Below are 24,480 nucleotides of genomic sequence, written 5' to 3'. Positions count from 1 at the left end.
AACCTATTATAGGGTACCAAGAGCATATGGTGATTTGTTTGATGATTTTAAAATATTATTCTTTTTATAGTATAATACCAATGATGAAATGCTGTGATATCTGGAATTTGTTTAAAAAACTGTTGGGGAGGTAAAGTAAATGAGGTTTAGTGAAATAAGATTAGCTGTGAATTGGATAGTCATTAAAGTTGGGCACATAGAATTCATTATACTATTCCCTCTACTTTATAAATAACTGGAAGTTTTTGTAACACAAAGGTTTAAAATTATATAAAAACACGACTTTCCTCCAGTATAATAAGCAATCCAGTGCCCAGATTTGACTCTGTAAATACTAGCCTTTACTGATAGGATACACTGCTGGGGAATAGTGCTTGGGAACCTAGACTGGATAATAGTGCCATTTACTGAGCTAGGAAAGACAGGTCAGTGAATTGCAGCTTGGAGGGGGCACTGGAAATCAAAGTTTCAATTTTGGACATGGTAAGGGCAAAATGTTTGTTAAACATCCAAATGGAGTTATCAAGCAGCTCTAATGTCTGTATGAACCTTGAGTTCAGAAAAAGGGTGGTGCTGTAGCTGGCATTATTTGTTCATAAGCATTTGTCCCCCCTTCCTTCCCTTGCCATGTTTATATGCAAAACATACTTCCTATCCCACAGGAATGGCTTTGGGTAATAGTATATGAGCGAACTTCACATTTGCTGTGTGTAATATAAAGCTTTAAATTGGCTTGCATGTTTTAGTTTGGCCCCTTTTTCTTGCCCGTTCACCAAGAAAGTGATATGTGCCAGTGATTCTCTGATCCTTAAGCCTGGCATCTGAGATGAGAAGACACATGACACTGAGCTGTTTGAGTCAAGGCCATTGGAGTTGTAGTACTGGAATGCTGTGCACAAGAAATCCATGTTGCCGAAATCCACTATGTTCCATTTATTTGTTGTCCTAGAAAAGCGGACTTACACTGTCAAGGAGGCAGGTGGAGGTTTGGAAGTCATTGGCTTATTGGTTGTATTTAAAGCCATTGGACTAGATGAGATGATCTAAGGGAGATGATAATCTAAAATTCTTTTTTTTTAATGTGGACAAATGGGCTCAAAAAAACAAAACAAATCAGCAAACAGAAATTGCTCTAAATTAAGAAGTTCTCGGAAATATATGGGTAAAAGAACATTAATCTTTGTTTCCATAACATTTGAGTTATATTTCAAAAATTGGCAAATGAGTACTTTAAATAAGCATGTAAGAAATATTTATTCTTGATTTATATGCCAATCAGACAAAATGTGAAGGCCTTACTCAAATATCACCATGAGAGAGAAATTCCTGATAATTTTTCAAGTTTTAACAAGGTAGCTGAAATTGGAGAAAGTTATCAATTGGAATGAGTTGATCTATCTCATCCTAAAATAAGTCACTTGCTTTAAAACATAATAAATATGATTTTAAATTGTATCTTTTCCTGGTATAAATTTCTATCATAAAATGTATTAAGCTCTCTTTTAATGAGATGAAATAAGGCATTTCTAAATTGATGATAGATGTTGCTTTAAAGTGCGTATGACATTGCACTGGTGGTAATTTGTTAAATTATTATGAAAATTTTATACTTCCACAATAATTTGCTTTTTATTTAGGGTAAGGGTTCTGTCATAAACTACCCACTCACTCTCCATACCCCCTCTTTCTTCTCTCACACACATACTTGTGTTTTCCCTAATCATGAGGGTCCCAAACAAATCATAGTCAAGGTAGGTCAGTGGGGTTAGTAGAAAACTATTCTGGAACCAAACACATCTCTTTAGAATTTTCATGCTACATTATTTCCTCTTGAGTATGTTTTCAACTATGGTTTTAAATTTTATTATTATTAATTAGTATGCCTCTTTAAGGCATTCCCTCTCTTTAATCATTTTTATAACATAGATTGGATTCTTTTTATTTCTTTGTTTCCATGCAGTTTATTAAAGTCCCAGGCATAATACTAAAATGTGGTTTTATACTGCTATAATGCATCCTGTCCAAATCTATTTGACTGAAGTCATGGCTTGCCTCAATCCTTGTTCTCACATACAAAATTATCATAAACATTTCATTAAGGTAAGGAGAGATTTGGGGGTGACCCTTATGAATTGTATATTTTCAGCTATTCAACTATTTAGCAACAATTGTAACTGCTATTTTTAGTCTTTTACTATGCTTCATATGTTAATGTAAAAGCAACGTATTATTTAATCCTCACATAACCATATTAGTTAGGTTCTGGTAATATTTTCTTTTAATAGACAAAGGAGATAGCTAAGTAACTGGCCCAATGTTATGTACAGTAAATGTGGAGCCAGGATTGAAACCTTTTTCTGTCTCATACTAAAGCCTGAATGCCTAACTCTATTAATTACAGCCCCTTATTAGTTGGAGTAGTCTGAGTTCCATGAAACAACCTCCAAATCTCAGTTATTTAGCAAAGTAAAATTTCATTTCTAGCTCATATCACAGTTCAATTAAATGACTGGCATGCAACATTTCAGGCTCCATCTATCTAGTGTCTTTGCCTTTCCCTAGAACTGCACAGTTCAACATGGTAGCCATTAGCCATACATAGACATTAATTAAAATGAAAAATTCAGCTCCTCAGCTGCGGAAGCCACATTTGAAGTGTTCAGTAGCCTCATTTGCCTACTAACTATTTTATTGGTGTGTAAAGATGTAAAACATTTCCATCATCATAAAAATCTAGCTGGACACTCTAAACTAGAGCCTCCGGGTCTTCCACTAGGACCTCTGTTTCAAGCCTGCAGATGAGAGAGAGCATGGGAGATTGGTAGGGGGATTTTTGTGAGCCAGGCTGAGTCCAGTATATCACGTCTGTTCACTCTCCGTTGGCCAGAACTAAAATAAATGGCTGCATCTAAATAAAAGAGAAACTGGGAAATGCAATCAAGCTACGTGCACAAGAGCAAAAGGGAAATGGCTGGTGAACAACCAACCAGGTTCTGTCTCATAGTTACACTAAATATCTCTCTTCTTCAAGCATTCACTGAATACTTACTATATATCCCTCTCTAAGCATTTGAAGTGCAGTTTAAATCCCTCACAAGACATTGGTAAAGGTTGGACTATTGTTTAGATAATGATTACTGCCTTTCCCCTTACCACCTCATGAGTTTTCTTCCATATCTCCTTGATGTTGGACTTGGCATATGACTTGGTTTGGCCAATAAAATGTGAGCTGAAATGACATTGTTGTATCAAACTTGAGTCATTAAAAAACCGTACATTTCACTCTTCAATCCCCTGGAAGCTTGAGAACTCTACTATGAGAAAAACATGTCTCCAGGTAATCACTGTTCTTCTAACCCAGGTCCCAGAAGGCTGCATATGGAACTGACCTGGACTTAATCTACAAGATAGATACCCCCAACTAACCTGCAAACTCACAGAGTGATGAGTAAGAAAATAATGCTTCTTCTTCTGTGCCTATGTGATTTAGTGATTCTGCTATGTAACAAAAGTTAATGTAATTTTTTAAAGCAGAAGCTATTGTAAAGAAACTGAGACCAAGAATGGTTAAGTAAAGCATCCTAATTCACATGATTATAGAACAAAAGAACTGGGACTCAAACTAAGGCCCTCTGATTTCTTTTTTTTTTTTTTTGAGACGGAGTCTCACTCTGTCGCCCAGGCTGGAGTGCAGTGGCACAGTCTCTGCTCACTGCAAGCTCCGCCTCCCGGGTTCCCGCCATTCTCCTGCCTCAGCCTCTCCGAGTAGCTGGGACTACAAGTGCCCACCACCACGCCCGGCTAATTTTTTTTTTTTTTTGTATTTTTAGTAGAGACGGGTTTCACTGTGGTCTCGATCTCCTGACCTCTTGATCCGCCCGCCTCGGCCTCCCAAAGTGCTGGGATTACAAGCGTGAGCCACCGCGCCCGGCCATCTGATTTCAATATACATATTTTTAACTTTTATGCCATGCTGTCTTCAAGTAAGCATATTAGTAATATTATTATCAGGTATAAGAACATATTATGTAGAAAATGCCAGGGTTGTTCAATGCTTCAACATTTCTGTTAGTTTAATTTTCTCACTGTGTTCTTTAAGCTCTCTATCTATAAACCTGTTTTATATGTGTGTGTCTGTACATGCACATGCAAGTAACAATGAATAAAATTCTGAAATTTTATAAACAACATAATTTCGGCCAGGTGTGGTGGCTCACACCTGTAATCCCAGCATTTTGGGAGGCTGAGGCGGGTGGATCACCTGAGGTCAGGAATTCGAGACTGGCCTGATTAACATGGCGAAACCCTGTCTCTACTAAAAATACAAAAATTAGCTGGGCATGGTTGTGGGTGCTTGTAATCCCAGCTACTTGGGAAGCTGAGGCAGGAGAATCGCTTGAACCCAGGAGGTGGAGGTTGCAGTGAGCTGAGATCACACCATTGCACTCCAGCCTAGGTGACAAGAGCAAGACTCTGTCTCAATAAATAAATAAATAAATAAATAAAATAATTTGTTCGGGTGAATTGTTAGACTACTTTCCAATAAGTTCCTTTTTTAGATAAGTCGTTTCTTCAATAGGTGATCTTTATGGATAACATTGTGGCAAAGATAAATGAATACACCATAGGAGTTAGGGTGGGTATTCATCCAAGTTAGGTTTGAACAATGATATCAAAAAATTGGCTTCTTTTGGTGAGACCCCAAGAGAGATACTTTTAAGAATGCTCATGTTTCCACGTGTACAAGCAAACTGTGCTATTACTTAAGTGGCATATGGCTGTGAAATCAGAGATTGGATCTTGCTGGGCTACCAAGAGTACGTGTGGACACTGAAAATATGAAAAATCAATAAATGAGCAAGATACAGTTGTGGTTGAGAGAGTGTTAACATAGTTTGTGAAGTGCTAGTACAGTTGAGAAGTGTGGACTATTGAACTAGTCTGTTGCACAGTTACAACATGCAAAACATATTCAAAGAGTATAAACGGGGTTTAACATGTCTAAAATTATCCTATTTCTCTGTGCACTTCCCTTTGTGTGATTTTTTTCTTTTTGAATATTGTTGTCATTTTAGGTTAATAGTATATAGCTTTATAGTCATTGAAGCCAGTATAAATTTAATAAAATAAAAATTGAACATTTACCTGATGTGACCGCAATTTGCTATTCAAAGTCTTGTCCCCGGACCAGCAGCATTGACATCAACAAGGAGACTATTAGAAATGTATAATGACTGGCCCCACCCAAGCCCGACTGAATTAAGATATTTGTTTTAACAAGGTTTTAAATTTTAACGAGAGAGAATAGCAGAGAAAATGTAAAGTTATTGTCTAGAAGCCACCAAATTGCAATCTTATTATTAACCGGGTTGATTGTTTTAAATACAGTCATAAGGAAATAGATTATTTACTCAAATAAAATGGAAAATGAGAGGAAACCCAGATACCAGCTATTTTATCATTTAATATATATCTGACTTGCAGTTAACATCCAGAGCCGTGTGAAGAAAGATTTATTTTTTAATGGTCAAAATAGATGAGAAGATGTAGTAAGCCCACTACTGTTTTTCAGTTGATAATCCTATTCTCAAATTAGCATATTTTTGGAATTTAATGCATTAAAAAGGGAAATATTACAAACTTAGACTGGAACCTTTAATCAAAGCATAATTAGCAAATACAATAGCTTTGGAAATAAGAACAGAATGAACATTAATATCAATAACGTGCTAATTGTCTTTCCTTTCTGTTGACTTTAGGAAGATTTGGGCCATAATCTATTTATAAGAATGAGACTTAGTGCTGCTATTTGATGCCTTAATTTCATATCTTTACAATAAGCCAAAAATATATTTGTTCAAATAACATTCAATTTAAAATTGATATTAATTTACATAAATGTTGATAGGATTCATGTCTGGTGAGATATCTATGGTGAATATGCTGCCAAAAATGCTAAGTATAATAGAGAGTATGATGAAGTCCTTGAACATTTTCTTTTGGAGAGGATTTTTATGAAACTAGTTGTCATGTCTGTGTTCAAATAGCTTTTAATTTATTGTTTAATTAAATATAATTAATTACAATTCAGTAATTAATTACTAAATTAATTACTATTGAGTCAAAGAATCCTCTGTCAAATAACTTCTTAATTTATGTTGTTGTCTTTTTTTCTCTTATTTTGATGGGCCAGTATAAGGGACATAAGTCGTGTTATTCTAAATGTGTGTGTGTGTGTGTGTGTGCACACAAAGCTTTGCATTTGATCCAACATCATGCTCAGTGTTGTTCGTCAGTATTGTGACTTCTGATATGTACTTTTTTCTGTACTTTAATTTCTATCGTCATTGATATTCAGTGACTGAAGAAGTTATCCTTTATGGACACACTCTGAAGGAAGAGTTTGACCTACTGATCTTTCCAAAATGAGCATGTAGTTGGAAATTTGGCAGCTTTTCACAATGCCAGGCACTACTTGATATAATTTGTCCAAACTTAGAGGCTGCCTGGGCAATTGTGTTCCTCAATATCTAATTCCTAGTATCAGAGACCACCTTTTATCTTCTCCAGTGCCATCAGCCTCCCAACATCATGATTTTAAGGATACAGGAAAGCCACCTTACTTTCAGGAAGCTTCGCTACTGCTTACCAATAGATAGAAGTTTTTTTTTCTTTCAATTATTTGACATTTTGTGTTTTATAATACATCTATTTAAATGTGAAACTTATATAATTAGGAATGAACCTTAAAATGGCAAATGTAATTATTAATATTCACATGTATAGCATCTAAAATCATTTTGGTTACTACAATTTGTGAAACATTGACTTCTGTTTTGGAGAGTTATTTTTCTGAGAAAAAAGTTGCGTAGAATAGCTTGAGAGCTCAATGGACTGAATAAGCTGAATGCTCCTAGTGAGTTGAATTGGGCGGGGACTAAATCCAATGAGAAGTGTCATTGGAAAAAATGTCCAAGGACAAGTGTCATGTAGAAAAGCAGAGGAATATTTGAGATGCACACACAGAAACAGGGGAGAAGTCAACGTGAAAAAGGGGGAAGAGATTGGACTGATGTATCTGCAAGCCAACGAATGCCAAGAATTGCTAGCAGCCACCAGAAACTGAAAGAGGCAAGGAAGGACACTTCCCTAGAGTGTCCCTCTTTGGAGGGACCATGATCCTGCCAAGCCCTTGGTTTTAGATTTCTGGCCTCCACATCTGTGATAGGATAAATTTCTTTTTTTTTTAAGCCACTGAGTTTGTGGTCATTTATCATGGCAATCCTCGGAAACTAATACACTGTTGTACCAATAGATTCCCAAATCTAATGAGTTAACAAAATATATATGTATTGCTTACTCACATCGTAATCTGATGTCTTGACAGGTAGGACTCTGCTCTGTGCAGTCATTCACCGACCCAGGTTATGTCCACCAGGTGGTCCTGCCATTCTCAAGAACTGGCTTCTAACATCTCTGCAAAAGGGAAAAAGGAGAATAGATGATCATACAGATGTTTTTTTGACCATGTGTGAAAGTGGCATACATCACTTTTACTCACAGCATACTCAGATGGCTAGGATTCAATCATAGAACCTCAAACTAATAAAAATGATGTATGAAAAAATGTACTCTTCTTGAAAGCTAAGAAAGGCTTTCTCTGCCAAAGTCTGTACTTCCAATATGAAATATCTACTTCACTCTTACTTCTACACATAGAAAACACTAATGACCTCTCCAATGAGGTGGACGAAATTCATTCAGTCACTGCCTCCAACTCAAAGTCTAGAATCTTCCGACAATGTGTTGTCTTTTTCTTTGGGTCAGCATCCTATAACCTGAAAAGACTTTTTATCTGGTTCTATCCCCAAAACCCAATAGCATGACAACATTGTCATGTGAAAAGGTAAAGAATGGGCTCCATGTAACAGACACTGGCACAGAAAAATTCTAAAACTTGCTTGGTGAACATTGTAAAGACTATGTATTTTGGAAGAGGGAGAAGTTTATTGATTAGATGCTAATTCCACTCTCTGCAAGAAACTCTCCTAGGGAGTGCCTGGCTCTGCCTTCTCTGAGGACTGCACAGATTTTGCAGCCTGGCTCTTAGTCTGCTAATGGTTAACATTACCCCCAAATCCTCCAGTGTTTTAGACTAAGCTCATGATTTCCTTTTCTAAAAAAATAGTTTTGTCACAAACAAGATCTTCTAATCTATCTTTCTTGTCATTTACATGGCCTAGTAGCCATACCTAAAGTTCTTTCTCGGATATAGTTCACAAATATACTCGTTCTTTTAATTCCTCATTCACATCTCTGACTCTATGCTTAATGCCAGCTCTTTTGAGGCTATCAGGAATTTTAGGAAGGATGGATCTCTGATCTGAATTTGGGCACAAAGCTGAGTCACTTCGTTCAACTGAAAAGTTTCATTGGATCAGAGACTTTCCTCAATTTTATTTCTTACTCTTTGGGATCTAGAAGGGGTTAGCAAGGCCCAAAAATTCTAGATTCTCATTCTCATTTATTTCTGCTTGCAAACTTAGCCACTTTTTTCTTAGTCTATCTCTTTCTTACAACATATTACCAAACACAACAGAAGCAACTAACCTATACATTGATGGCTTTGTTTTCTAACCTCTTCCCTTAGATCAAGTTCAGCAGGCACAGGCTATAGATGATAGTTTACCAAATGTGTTCAATGAACACTCTGATGCCTGTCATGAGTCATGTCACAGTCAATGTAAGTTGCCCCACCTAATCAATTCAAGACCTAGCCTTCTCCCATCTTCAGCATGTAGCTCCAGGAGACTGCAGGAGAGTAGTAGTGAGAATGCAAGATTGTGGAAGAAGCTGTCTGGCTGAGTCTGGGAATAGTATACATCAATTATACCCAAATTCTATTAGCCAGAATGCAGAGATATCTACCAAATATGAAAACAGGAGAGGCTAGGCATTATAGTCTTCTTGTATGCCCAGGAAAATGGCATGGTTTGGGGAAGCATATAGCATTGTTTCAAACCCAGGCTGCAGAAATCCCTTTTCTTTTTCTCTGTGGCTAAACAGTCTAAGGTAGTTCCAGTTCAGAGACTGGGGCTAGAAAAAGAGTCGTGATCAATTCATTCAGACATTCAGAGACCAGGCTGCCTGGAGTCATGTTATCTTCCAGGACACCCTAGGCTTTGATATTCAGCCAATAGATAGTAAAAGAGAATGGAGAAGGCATGCTCATTTTTCAAATATCTGGACCATTAATAATATACTTTGCTTCCAGCCGTTTTATCCCATTAAAAACTAGTCATACAGCCCCGTTTTGATGCAAATGGAACCTAGAAATGAAGTCCTGAAATGAGTGCCTGCTTCCTAGCAATTATTCCACATGATGGAAGGAGGAGTATTTGAGGAGGGACAGACAAAGGGCCAAAAGTGCCTAAACATGAGTGAAGTTTCAAGAAAGGAGAAGACAGCAAGGCTGACAGGCTTGCCCACTTTATATTTTTGGCTAGGATTCGTGATTGATTCTTACAAAAGTAATATTTTTAGCCATTATTTAAGGCTGTGATTACATGGATTAGTGACATCAATACATTTAATTTAATTATTTATTTAATTCGCTAATGTTTTTATAATCACATTGCCTCACTGTTTAGATGAATGGGTGACTTGCCTCATCAATTAGCCATGGGTGTGCCTTCTGGTGACCTGGGTGTAAGTGCACATGGCAATAGTGTGGCCTTTTTAGACTACACAGTGAATCATTTTTTCTTTGCATTTTATTTTCTAAAATGTAAATAATGATGAGCCTTTTCTGGGACTGAGACTAAGATTCCAGCAGCAGTAAATACCAGCAACAGTGGCAATTTCCACTTAAAAAATCCCCACAAGGTTAGCCCATGGTCTTAACTTCATTGGTAAACATAGCATCTAATGTCCAAGGCAAGCAGAAAGCTTGATGATTCATCTGCCTTAGCCACCCAACCAGCTAAATTGTATATTTTCCAAGAGTCATATCTATTTTTAAGAAATTATTTTGTATACAGTTGAAATATTGCAGAATGAAATGAAGTTGTTGTTTGAGTTGTTAGGAAGATTTATTATAGAACATTTCCAAAAAGCATTCTGTAGAATTCGTTGAGGATAAAATGATTGTAAAGGTTTGGGAAAGTATATAAAATTACGAAAAAATAAATCACCTAAATAATTCTACACTTTTCTTTCCAAGTATTTTTAATTTCTTATTTCATTTTAAGGGAACATAAAATTATATTTATCAAAAATAGGGAAGAGTTGTGAGTTATGCAAGAAAAATGATGAGAAATTCCAACCAGGAACTCTCCTCTACTGCCCATAGTAGTAGCAGACACTGTTGATGCTTCGTGCTCCATCCACAGCTTTTCTGTGTTCACCTGCACTTTCAGTAGACAGTGCCCAGCAGCTTTATAGCATGCCACGCCACACACCTGCATTCCTTTGACTCTGCCTGAGGATTTCTCTTAGAGATACAGAAGCTTGCTCAGTCCAGCGCCAAGGCCACCTAAAGTGCTAGGGGTTTAATGCTCCCAGGTAAAACTCTGATTCAATGAGGCATGGAAATCAATGAATCAATATATAGCCAGCTTTCTATCATTTTTTTTAAGGGTAGTTTGAAATACCACACAGTTCCTCAGAGAATTTCAAATGTGATTGAATTTCAGTTTCCACAGCTAAACCTATACCTTGATGACTTTTCTCCCCTTCTCTAAATCATCTTCCCTACTTTATTCGTTGTGCTTTCTTGGAGCACTTTCAAATAAGCCACTTGTACTTTATCCTTATTTCAGTGTGTGCTTTGTGGGGAGCACAAAACAGGATACCCACCAAAGAAAAAGTTTGGCCATATATGAAAATATCTACAGATAAATCTGTTAATGTATCCATTTCTTTCTCCATGTCTGTCTGTCCTGTAAATTGTTTAAGACAATTTCTTACCTTAACTGATTTCTTAGAGTAAATGATCAACTTCTAGTGCCAATCATGTTGGATAAGGTTTTGTTCAAAGGCTTTGTGAGATTCAGATGAGCAAAATGACTAAATACTCAGGTTCTGAATTCATATCCCAGCCCTGCTATTCTTAGGAAATATAATTTTGGACAAATTACTTATCCTTTCTTTCCAATTTATATTTGTAAAATGGAAAATAACTAATGATTGGATCTAGTTATTAGCTTACGTTATCATGAAGGTTAAATTGGCTAATGCATGCAAAAATACTAGTACTATTTAGTTTGTAAATTGCAGAGAGTAGATTGTTAGTTTTGACTTTTGAAGATGCCTTGAGCCTCCCAAAATGCATATTGACTTATGTATACCAGATGGATCTTTCAGAGCCTGTGGTACATGTCATAGCATTTTAGGACAGCAATCAGCTTTAAATTCTAGGGAGACATTTGATTAAAAACACCTGATTAAATGAATGTCTGTGGGCAATTAATTATATCCTCTTTTTGAAATCTAACAGGATATTGTGGGATGGCCCCTGGAAGACCTAAAAATCATTCTTCTTTCCTTTTTTTCCTCTTTTTTAAACCCTCTCATTCTATATTTTATTTTCTGGTCAGTGTGAGAATCAATATATTTGACTTCCTTCTCAACTTCTAGATTTTATAATTTACTGACATAGAATTTGATAAGTGTATTTGTTGTGGTTTTGTTTTTTAAAACTATGCATAAACAACATGAGACATTCTCTTCATCTGGCTAGTGAATCTCTGCTGTTGGTTTAAACTGAGTATAATCACCAGCACACCCAATTTAGCTCCAAGTCTCTGCAAACTTTTGGATATTGTGCTGAGCAGATTTAGTGCAAATTCTATAGCGTGCTGTTTTTTTATGTCACATCAACATTTTCTATGGGATCCACAGAATTATTTCAAAATGATAATGTCCTTGATCTCAAGGTATCTCAAATGAAGAGAACTTTTATGGATTAACATATAAAAGAACGTGGTTATATAAAGCCGAAAAAGTCACCACCTATTTTGGATGAAGCATTTATAGCTCATTTTATGCAAGCACTGATAGGAAAGTGCTAAAGTACAAGCACTAATCCAGGAGTGGTTTTGCTGTATAGTAGAAATGTGCTAGTGAGAAAAAAATTAGGGGCAGAAAGATTAGCTTTCTTTCTTTTGTATTTCTTAGTCATAGAAACCTGTATTAAGAAAGGAGATTTCAAGAGCCTTTGAACAAGAAGAGAGAGGAAGAATGACATAACTGAACAAGAGAGATGGCGAGCAGAGTTTCCTGAATGCTGTGAGCGGAACAATTGGACAGATGAGGGAAGTCTGTGACAATCCAGTGGAATCACGCAGTGTGTTTAAGTAAAGCTCCCTTTGCTCAAAATAAATTTTGAAAGGAAATTAAATTCTAACCACATCTTAGGCATAAAATGACCCTCTTTTCTCATCTAGCCTCATTCTCTGAAGGTATACAAGAATGTTTCAGGTACCTGCAAAATTGAAAGAGCCGACTATACTTTCCTTGTCTATTACATGTTGTTCTTTACACAAAAATAAGAGAAGAAAGCCTTCAAATTATCACAACAGTTCAGTTAGTAGATTTGATAGTCCTTGGGTGGGATATTTGGGAACAGAAAGTAGACTGTCTTTCTTCAGGATGATTACAGCCCAGAGCAGCTAAGTTCTTTTCGAAGTTTCAAAATGCTGGATTGCTTTAGGTAAGTTATCTAAGCTACCAATTATGTTTTAAATGTAATAAAAGCCAATCCCTCTACTCTTGGAGGCAGAGATGCTATAGCTTGTTTAAAAGTTCTTGCGTTATTAACGAATGCTAATTATGAGTAATGGAAGTCAAATTAGTTTTCATTTCTTGAATAGCTGTACTGTATTTGCAAAGAATTTTAGAGAAATTGAATTAATTTAAGTTTGTTTTAATTATAATTTGTTTTCATTACAGCCAACTGACAGGTGATACTTGCACTTGCTTGAATTACATCCACAGTTAATGTTTTCATGTTTGTAGCTGTATAAATTATTTTAGCTCAATGATAATATTTAGTCATAAAATAAAACATATAAATACTTTTAAAACAGACTGAAGTTGTTTATTCCCTAAATAGATTATTACCTATTGGGCATGCACTTAACATCTGTGATATCTAATATAAAATCCAAATTACCTTGAATACTACTGCTACATTTCATAAAGAGCTTACATTTTCCTCTTGTGAATCAGATTGTCTCATTTAACAAATAAAAATAAAGAATGCCACTATATTTTCCCCCACCTCACTGTTCCTTCAATTGTTATGTTATATATATTTACTTTCAAAAGTGGTAGAACCTTAAAAAAAAAAAAAAAAAAGGAAATTTACTTTCCTGGTCAACTCACCATAAAGCTACCCGGGGGTAGATATGCCTAATCCTAGATTTAAAAATAGAGTCTCTCTTTGGGAGGCCCAGGTGGGAGGATGGCTTGAGCCCAGGAGTCTGCGGTTATAATAAGCTATGATCACACCTCTGCACTCCAGCCTGGATGACAAAATTAATTAAAATAACAATAGTCTCTCATTGGATACACTATGAATGCTTATAGATCTAGTTCTAGCTCTATTCAGGTGAAATGCAGTGGAGAAAATAGAGAGAAGTGTAATTATCATGAGGGCATATTACATGCTTAGAACTAGTAATCTGAAAGGTACTTTGCTTCTTTTTAAACTCCCTTGGAAGCAGGGTCTCATGGAAAGAAAAAATGAAATCTTAGGTTATAGGAATTAGAGGGAGATAACTGGTTAGAGATTGTGGGATAAATCATCACTCATCTTCCTTGAAGTTTAAGTAGTATTTCTGGGGTTTCTAGGTATTTTTTCTCAATCAACATTTAATGTTTAACCCATTTCTATACCAAACTGGAAGATGCTTGCAAAGACTCAGTCTTCATCAGGGGACTCTAGCTGATTTCTAATTCTAGTGCTGTATAATCAAATTGCAATTCTGTCACATATTAACTATATGACCTTGGGTGGGCCTTGATTTACTAATCTATGATACTAGACTTGATTAATTTATTTTTAACTAGAGTTAACACTTCTTGCTGAATTAGAGTCTCAACACGAATGAGTTTTTTAGATGAATTACATTGACATTTATATCAACTTATCTTTGGGTTCTCTTTTTGTTTTTTTCATGTCATTATTTCATCTACCCATTTTAAGATGTTACCTTGATCAGATGTGTGAATACAGTTGATAAAAATATTGTGAAATTTGCTTTTCCCATAGAGTAGATATTTGGCATATAATAGCTCTAATAAGCACTTCTGAAAGCTTTGTCCTCCTCCATCTTCTTCTTTTCCTCCTTCATTTTCTCTTGTTTGTTTAACCTCATACTCCTAAATAAGAGATTACCAGCAGGTCAGTTGATTTTATTATTTTTTGCTAAATGTTTATTTACTTACGTATTTTTTGTTAGTTTTCCCTGACAAGTAGGAAAGGAGCTCAAATGGAGCTCCTGATACAGGAGTTTTCTCTTTTGCTTATTGGATCTTTCTTTTGAAAACATTTCATTTTGATCCCTAAATACATTTCAAAATAATACTACATAGAAGAAATTGTAAACCATTAACTGGATAGGCATGTAATATAAAAATGCATTATCTATAGACCTGGTATAGTGTAGTAGTGTATAATACTTTGACTCCAGGTATATACAATATTGCTTAGTAATTTGGACTTAAACAATCTTTGGAATACTTACAGTAGCCAAATAAAAGACATTTCTTATTTCTAATATGGTTTCATTATTTTAAACAGATGGTATATGATAGTATGAAATTCTTTTTCTAGGAGTGCGACTTTCCAATCTCAAATGGCTGTTAACAAAATATTTCTTATTATTCCTTAGAAGATAGTTTTAGTCTCACTTTCCCTGAAGTTTGCTTCTGGCACCTGCAGTGAACATCAAGAATACGTGTTTTTTGAAGACAAGAAATTGATCTCTTCAGTCTATGCTGTGGCTCACTGCAGGGTCCTTACTTACAAGGTTGGCTAGACACATTCCCCTATCCATGTGAACACCAGGCTTCAAGAATTCCTGTCTGAGCAGCATTTGCCTTTCTCCAGAAGAAGGAGTGGATAATGTTTAAGGACAAGAATAATGGAATCATGATTAACAGTGGATTACTTTAATGAATGAAAACAAAACTCCTTGGAGAAGAGATTTTAATAATGTTTTTGTTTCTAAGTTTTTAAGGAATTTCAGAAATATTAGTGGCACAGCCACTTCCTAGTGAGAATTGTCTTCCCAATAAATGCTCTCTACCCCCTCTGTAAAGGCACAGCCCACGGGTTTTATCATCAACTTAATTTTATGAAATATAACAATGTTTAAAATAGTCAAATTTTTTTGTCCACATGTTTTTCCAGGTCTATCAGAATCTTATTTCATTTGAGACAAAAATATGTCTCAAATATATGGCTGTTTCCTTAGGGAAAAAATGGCAATATGTTATCATTTTTGGATTTCTTTATGATTGCAAAATTGAATAGAGAGCTGAAATTATAATCTGGGAATTCTGCCAAAATCCTACTCTTGAGACAAATATTTGGGACCTGAGTTATCCCTACTGGTTGCCTTTACTGCTCACATTCATTTCACAACTACTTTTCTGCCATATCATTTTTCTTGAATTGATGTATACTTAAAGACACTCTTATGAGAGATAAATGTTTCTTTCTTAGTAGCTAGCTTTCAGACATAGTACTATGTGCTTACACATTCACCTAAAAGCCCGTTTATGAAAATAGGCATTCGTAATACATTGGACTACCAGTTTTTTTTTCTTTCTTTTTTTTTTAATGCTACTGCATGGCAATGGGATATTTACTTTGCTGGAAAAGGTTCTTGAATGCTATTGAAGTTTTGTCAGTTTCTGTCTGACAAGAAATAGCTTGGGTTGCCTATGAATGGAATGGGCCAATAACCTAGATAAACATCAGATAATATGTGAGCCCTTAAGACACTTTTGAGATATGACAAAACATGTCAAGGTATGAAGGGAAACTATCTCAGTAACCTTCGAACCACAGAGTATTAGTTTTGAAAGATTAATCTTAATAGATTTTGAATCAATTTATGCCATTTGAACACACAATGAGACAGCAAGGTGCTTCTCTATTCTATTTATACTTCCTGAAGGTTAACTTTCGAAATGTGTGTGTACTTTGCATTTGGAGAGCTGTCAGATGATTTTTAAGACTAAAAAACAGATTAGATTTTGAGATTGTATTTCCTATCCCCACAGAGAATTTACATTTGAGCAGAAAGTTGAGTTTTATATGTAAAAGTGAAATAAATTTTACATTTTTATTTAATAGCTTTTGGAAAGGTAAGTAACACAGATTGCATTAGCTAAGCCACAGGTAGAAAAATAATTCTCTAAAGTATTTAAATACATCTTAAAAATGCTATACTCCCACATTACATTGGGTGTACAATTTAAAATACATGATTTTTAAGTCATGAAAAATATTCTGGGGCACATATTTTTACAGAAATTCTTGAGTTCAGCTTGTATGTTTTATGCATGAACACTTGCAGAGGCAAGCCAAAATGACTTATTAGAAAGGGTGAATTTTCTGTAAGCACCTGAGCATTTGGGTGATCTATGTTTTTGGAACAGCACTAGCTTAACTAGATGTGAGAGGGTTAGATATTTTGGGAAGTAGGGTCATTAGCATAATGTGGGTTCTTCTGAAGCAGGGGGAATGTAGGTGATCTAAACGCAATCAAGGTCACGAAGCAGCAGCTGATGTTCAAGTCAGCTAACATTCTTTTTGATTTAGGCCACCTTGATAGAAGGATTTTTTTTTCTTTCAAAATATGTGTAATGATGCTAAGTCCATTACCAGATTATATAAGGAAAGCGATCATTATACTAGCAAATATGCCTTTGTAGAGCCTATCCTGTGAATGTTTGTGATTTCACACATATGCAATTAAGATAGCAAATAAGCCAGTTTAAAGAAAAGGCAAATTCACTGTCACAGTATGAAGTCAATCTTTTTAGTTCCTAAAATTCCTTTCTAAGCAATGATCCTTAATGACAGTGGATAAGATGTTGTCTTTCCTAAGAGAGAAGCACTGACAAGATGAGATGGCTATGGCATGATTTGTGATATTTTCTTTCAGGAGCTTTTATAGTTAATAAATAAACCTAATTATAACTCACCCACAAGAAATTCTGACAATATAAAGTTGACGACTGCTAAAACTCAGCAGGTTTGTAATGTTTTCCAGCAGCTATTTTGGGCTACTTTATGAAGGGTGTGAAACGAAGATCAGTCAATCAAATCAGGGTGACATTCATTTATAAGACTTGTGAGAAGACTAAAGATAAGGTTTAAAGTGCAGTTCAATTATAAAACTGATTCAGAGAAACGATGTGGGCTAGCCTATTCATTTTCACTCTTTGTCCTCTAGGTCAGACATGGTTTGATGTGTAAGTCCAAAGCTGCAATTTGCAATTTAAAGAATTACTAATAGAAAATGACAAAGAGTGGAAAAGCCTAGTTTTTCACCTCTGCCCTCTGACATCATCGTGAGAAAAACATAATTTATGCCATTACCTTAAGATAATATTGCATGATTACATCTGAGGCTCATACAAAAATTAAAGATTGATGTGGATATAATATTTGAAAGAGGGGTTCAAAAGTTCCCTGAAGCCTGTCTCAGGTTATAAAACTTGCTTTAGAGGAAACTCAGCTGTAGGCTATTCTCTGATTTTTTTTTTTTACCTGAAATAGTTTATCTGTAATTCTACACAATTTTATTTCTACACCCATATCAATTATTTTAGCCTTTTCTCATAGATCCTCTTTCCCAATCATTTCCATTGCTCTCCTTTGGACATGTTCCAAGGTTTCCACAACCCTCTTAGTAGTAGAGACACAAGCACCAGTAAGGATCTTTTTAGGAGCCAAGCTGAATGGAATCCCACTTGTTTTTCCCTCTGTTGCAACAACTCTGTGGGACTGTCAAGGAGAAAATAAATATTTGTTACTTTTGGTAATGAAAAAAGTATGTGTGACTCAGCAACACATGGGGAGCAGATGTGTTGAGTAAGAGCCCACTCCTGTGCAACAGACCTGTCACTAAGTGAGGCTATAAATAGAGAAAAAATTAGGAGAGAATAAACTGCATCTCTGATTCGGCTCAATCGCATTTAAACTAGAATTACTAAAGTTTTTGTTTTTGATGTAAGAACAATTCTGCTCTGTATAGATGTCTGGTCAACATGTGCTTAAATGAGCCAGGCAGTCCCTCCACCCCTACCACCCCACACGCAGGCAGTCTGAACAATGGGAGTCCTGGGGATGTTGAAACACATAGAAGTTCAACGAGTGGATATCTTGCTCTAGAAATTGCTGGATTGGCCTGATTATGTTGACCATCTCTACCTTTTTTGTTCTAGCAGGTGAGAACTGAAATTTTACCTTAGACTTGCCTGGGTGTTTTTCAAAGCGGAGGGTACTGACCTCCCAGTTGGTAAAGTAAATGCTTGTAAAAGACATGTTCTTCTGGATCAAAGTCAGCCCTAGAAAGTTGGCCACATCTCTTCCCAGATAAAATTGTTCAGCCTCGGGGTTGGTAAGAAAGTGGATTTGGATTAATAAATAACTCTAAGAAATCAAATGTGTAGAGTTTACTAAAGACCTGCCACTTGGACAGTAAGTATCCTTTTTGCAGGTGTGAATTTCCTAGAAATAATTCACTTGCAATTTTGCAATATGACTTCTTCAAGCTCATATTGATACTTTGTTACTTACATCAGGGAAATTCAATGGAAAATATCTGCTCCTGTGTCTTATAATTTGCCAGATAAATTATCTCTACATATAACGATGGACTAAAACGAAGGCGGGGCAATTCTAATTGTCCTAGGACAAAGCCAACTATATTACCATCTCTTGAAGTCTAGAAGCCAGCCTTAGTCATCTGTGCATATGACAAAACAATATAATATTGTCTAGAATATAATCTATGCTCACTGTATATTTGTAGGATGACATGAACAATTCTCTCATAACTACCTACCATTAGAACGAGATTTTGACACTCTCTCCCAAAATCTAATTCTAGAATGTTATTGTCTCAAGACGATTCTTGGTTGCTTCACAAAGAAGTTCTCCTTAGACCTATAACTTCAAAGGAAAAAAACTGAGAAGGCTGAATATTAAGGTGATATTTTGTTATGGTATCTCATAAGGTATGTCCTTTTTTTTTTTTTTTTTGAGACGGAGTCTCGCTCTGGCGCCCAGGCTAGAGTGCAGTGGCGCCATCTCGGCTCACTGCAAGCTCCGCCTCCCGGGTTCACGCCATTCTCCTGCGTCAGCCGCCGTAGCAGCTGGGACTACAGGCGCCCGAAACCACGCCCGGCTAATTTTTTGTGTTTTTAGTAGAGACGGGGTTTCACCGTGTTAGCCAGGATGCTCTGGATCTCCTGACCTCGTGATCCGCCCGCCTCGGCCTCCCAAAGTGCTGGGATTACAGGCGTGAGCCACCGTGCCCGGCCTCTCGTAAGGTATGTTCTTTTACTTCAAAATAAAGAATAGTATTAAATGAAATAGCTCTGGTGACTACATTGTGATGGAACATATTCACTGTCTGAAGCCAATCAGTAATGGAAACGTTACTTTGATATCTATATTGCAATAAAAAATTCACAATTTTTTTCTACATACCACATACAAAATGCTGATTAACTCTCATGTTGTTTAGGTCGGAGTCTCCGCTCCAAGGCAGAATTGATTAGAGTGGCGTTCTTTGCTTCTGCCCTCCCCTCTCCTCCTGCTTCTTTCTTTTTTACTTGATTGCCAAGACTGCTTATTCACTGAAAATTACACTTGTTTGAGAATGCCTTACTGATAGACATAGCAGGAACAGATAATTTGCAGAATCACTTAACTAAACTGCATTGCAAAGAAATCTAGCAGCCAACTTTTGTCAATGGCAGACACCTGAGTTATTATCCTAGGAAGAATTCTTGCTCCTCAGGCCTGTGAATGGTAGGCGTTTTATAAGCTCTTTATCCAAATGCTGTAAAGCTAAGGTCAATAAACCTTTGGGTGAACTACAGTCAAGAATAATTTTATTTTCATGTACTTCATGGAAATCAAAACAAAAAAATACTCATTCTTTATAAAAGCAAGTTTCCCTTCTTATGTTTTACTCGTTTTATAGTCCTCAATTTTTCAATCCCCTCCCAATATCTTGAGTTAACTTCCAACCTCCCAGAACCTCACTCTTCTTTCCTCTCTCTTTCCTCATTTATCATAGGCACCAAACTATCCTAAATGAATATCTCTTTCTCATAATTTAATATACGATTCCACTGGCCTTACTTATAATACCATTTTTTCTTATTACATGGAAAAATAATAGGTCTCTCGCTGAGTAATAATACAAAATATTTATCCATGTACAAATTACTTACATGCAGTGTGGAAACACATTCCACCATAATTATTGCTTATTGACATAAAATGTCAGTTCCAAATCCAAAGTTTCACCTGCAATTTTAATGGTCGTTTTAGTTTTCTCTTAAGAATAAATACCCTGTTTCCTCACTGCTTCATTGTTAGCTCAGTTTTATTTTCAGGTGTTGATCTATTACTGAACCTTGCTGACATATTCACATGTGCTCTCTGATACCCCCATATTCTGTGGTACATAATATGTGACAACACCAGTTCCCCATCTGTTTTCTGTCTCTTCCCAAACCAAACCTTGCTCATGTTAAAAATTCTGTAACTGTCATCATCTTGGAAATGTCATGACATTCATGGTTCAATAAAATCTTTTCCCAGGGAGAATGAGAAATATATGAAAAGAGCTTACTAAATACAAACAATTTCCTTTAGAGGTTCAATGAATGAGTAAGAAATCTGTGTGAGAATAATTTCAGGAAGGGGGTGTTGGATGAATGCAGAAAGGGACTGACAAGGCGGTTATGGGAGTTATAGGAGTGTTATAGGAGTGAGGGTTAGGTTATAGGAGTGAGGGTGTGGGGAGAAAGGGAGTTCAATTTCAGTTGCCTGCAAGACTTCTTCATCTTAGAGATTATTTTCCTTAAAGAAGTGCACGTGAAAGGATGAAGAAAGTGCAGAGGCTCTTTCTTCATCAGGGACTGTGAAGTGCAGAGGCTCCTCAGTGGCCACCACGTCTCTGCAGTTTACTAGGCCATACCAAGATATAATGAGGTGCTTTGTATGCGCTGTGCATGAGAGAGAAAATCAGCTCACCAAATGACTTTTTTTGTGTGGGTAATGACTTACAGTCAGGGGGTAGTTTTGTGAATCTGAGGGAACATAAGGATTCTGGAAGCAGTGCTATGTGTCCAGGGAATGGAATAGAAAACAAAAAAGGATTTTGATGTTCGTACTCTCAATGTCACCCTAGAGCAAATAAAGAAGGGGAAGAATTGTGTTATAAAGGCTGTGACATCAGAAGGATGAGCAAAGCAATTTTACAGTTATAGTTAGAAAATCATTAAACGCTGATGTTTAATAGGTAGTTGAAATGAAGAAGGTAAGCAGAATGTCAAGGTCCTTTTAAAGAGCTTAAAGATTACAAAACAAATAAAAGGTTCTGGCAGCTTCTCAGACACTTGCAGGCTGGAGAATTCACAGAGCAACAAGGTATATGGGTTTTTCTCTTTTCCTTTCCTTGAACTCAAAATGTGAACAAAAAGGGTACAAGTGTGTACAGCAACAATATGTCAAATGTGCCTGATGAGATCTTTTAAATTGACACATTTTCTGGAATCAAAGTAAAGTAGTTTAGCTTATTACTTTCTGTGAATTTCAATACAAACAATTCAGTTAGATGTATTTTGTCGAAGAAGTAAAAAAGAGTGAAGGTCAATCAAAGTCATAAGGTAGTTCTAAAATTCAACAAGATTTTCTCCAAGAGGCTAAGTTAATATCTTACACTTACGTGCTAAACATTACGAAATACATACTCTCCTACTTATATATTATTGATTAATGATATATAACAAATTAATTTCTAGAGTAGAAAAGAAGTTAAAAAACTAATAATCAAACTAAAATTAACTTTGATTTTCTCGGTAACATAAATATAGATACAAATTTTGCTTTTCTATCCTATGGTAAGTGGCAGTATTTTTATTTTGGAAGAGGGTCTAAAATTTGTAAGTTTTGAAATTTACGTCAATGGAAGGGCTATATCCTATTCCTTGTTTCTTTTGTAAAAATAAAACTGTAAGAAATTATTGCTTAATTTTATTTGAAGCAATAATGTAAATTATAAATGAGAATATGTTTATAATTTTATGTAAGACAGAGGCACTTAACTTTGATAGGTACTTTGGCATATTTTGCCTCTTGATTAATCTGGAAACTACATTTCCAGAATCCCCTTCTGCTTAGGAGTCTGGTTAAGAGCTGGCAAAAATAGGAACTTATGCAAAATTGGGAAGGTGGAGGTTAAACTCTCTGAACGTGGATGTGAAACTCTCCAAAGGTCATTCTGTGGTTAGATGTCCTTGCAGACAGACACATGGGGGCCTGCTAAGTTGTAGCTTGTCTTTTCTTTCTCCTGCTAACTGAGCAGGTCTTTTCAATTATTGTCCCTATTAACTAACAGGGTGGGTCCATGGCTACTACCACATGTATAGCTGTGGACTCACGGAGGTGATAGCTATACAAAATGCACAAGTTCTCATAGATTTCCCCATAACTTTACCCTTGGTGGACCCACTCATGCTTAGAAGTACTTGGCTTAGCAGACTGTTTTGTTAGTGACTCTTTCTCTGAACCTCTGTCTCCCATATCCAGTGTTTACTTCTCCAGGTTCTCCCCCAATTGTGGATTATATATTTGAGAATAAGGTGACCAATATTTGCTTTATTTGAGTCTGAATAAACAGACATTTTATTAGCATGTAGATATTTTCTGTATGAGTTGCCATTTTTAGTCTATATTTTAATTTCTCCATCTATCTCAAAGTACTTTGTGATTCTAAATGGCTATACACCAAGATCTTCTTACAGATAGTTTTGTTCACCAAGTTTGTGGCTTTTACTACAATATATGTAGAAATGGATATTTAGAATATCATTAAAACAAAGTACTTTGTGATTCTAAATGGCTATACACCAAGATCTTCTTACAGATAATTTTGTTCACCAAATTTGTGGCTTTTACTACAAAATATGTAGAACTGGATATTTAGAATATCATTCTACATGGACGAATTGTATATGATCAGAATTGCTTTGAAGTGAATTGGTGTCACCCTGTAAACCAGGTACTTGTTTTGGGTAAATTGGAGCCTACTACTATTTTTTTTTAAATAACAAATGAAGCAATTAATTAGGCAATACTGATCAAAATTCTTAAAAATCTATTTGTGCGCTAGAAAGTCTTCCCTTTTACAAATATGCCATTTGTCTCAAAAGGGAGACATATCTGAGTCATACACAGTCATTTTACTTAAATTTTGTGAAATTTATTGTTGTTTATCTTTGTCACCTGTGCATTCCATGAACTATATAAAATCTATACCTTTCAAAGTGATAAATTGTGTGCAGGTTTTACAATACACATGGAGCTCTAACAATACCTATACTAGAGCATCTTTATTGACAAGAACTTGCTCTCAATCATGTAGGAAAATACACTATTGATGCAACATCACTGGGGTTCCATTTGAATCCTTGTGGTAGTTAAGTATCAGTGATTCAACAACTCTAATAGAATTTCTAAGTTCAAAGCCAATGGGATTATTGTATATGTCTGAAAGGCATTTAATAGATTTCATTGTATATCTTAAACACTCTTTTAAAGATACAGAATAGTACATTTTATCTAGCTATGATGAGATGAATGAAAATTTGCTTATTAATGATTATAAGTGCTTTCAAATTACTTTTCTGTGAATGAGCAGTGCTATGTAAGTCTCTGTGGAGTTGAGCTTCTTTCCTGAGAAATTGGAGAAATAGGAGAAAGATTTGCATTATATTAATAATAAAAATAAAATTCAGATGCCAGAAGCAAGCCTACATATGATCTAGATATAAAAGTTGCCCAAAGACTTTTAAGCTAATTGTGATGGAAGTATTAAAAATTGAGAAATATATGAACGAAAATCAGTGTAAAAGATAAATAATTTCAATAAAAATAGCAATCAATAAGATATACAAATTAAATAACTCATAATTTAAAAAATATTGTGTACAATTGAATAACTCAAGAGATGAGTTTAACAGTCAATTGCACAAAGCAAAATGCAGGATGAATTAATTGAAAGGTGAGTCAATAGAAAATACTGAATGCAGAGAAAACAGAATAGAAAGCAAAATAAAAAAAAAAGAATAGCATAAGAGACACATGGGCATATTAAAAGCCTTAATATAATTGTAATTGGAATTCCGGAAAGAGAGATTAGTCTCTTTCTGTGT

General features: G+C 35.6%; 1 protein-coding gene and 1 long non-coding RNA gene across 2 annotated transcripts in view; one reads left to right on the top strand and one right to left on the bottom strand.

Moving 5' to 3' along the window:
* LOC129489270 (uncharacterized) overlaps positions 1-12,386 on the top strand; it is a 63,003-nt gene extending 50,617 nt beyond the window's left edge. Inside the window, exon 4 of the long non-coding RNA XR_008659946.2 lies at positions 12,178-12,386. This is a non-coding gene — a long non-coding RNA (uncharacterized lncRNA). The remainder of the gene's footprint in view (positions 1-12,177) is intronic.
* Positions 12,387-14,347: 1,961 nt separating this feature from the next.
* Positions 14,348-24,480, bottom strand: part of LOC129489268 (uncharacterized) — a 34,358-nt gene continuing 24,225 nt past the window's right edge. Inside the window, exon 8 of the mRNA XM_063609943.1 lies at positions 14,348-14,385. The gene's annotated coding sequence lies outside the window, so the exon portion shown is untranslated. The remainder of the gene's footprint in view (positions 14,386-24,480) is intronic.

The sequence above is a fragment of the Symphalangus syndactylus genome, chromosome 9 (genome assembly GCF_028878055.3).
Source record: "Symphalangus syndactylus isolate Jambi chromosome 9, NHGRI_mSymSyn1-v2.1_pri, whole genome shotgun sequence".
NCBI classification, from domain to species: Eukaryota; Metazoa; Chordata; class Mammalia; order Primates; family Hylobatidae; genus Symphalangus; species Symphalangus syndactylus.
Note: the sequence above shows the minus strand (reverse complement) of the source record. Positions and strands in the feature narration are given on the sequence as shown.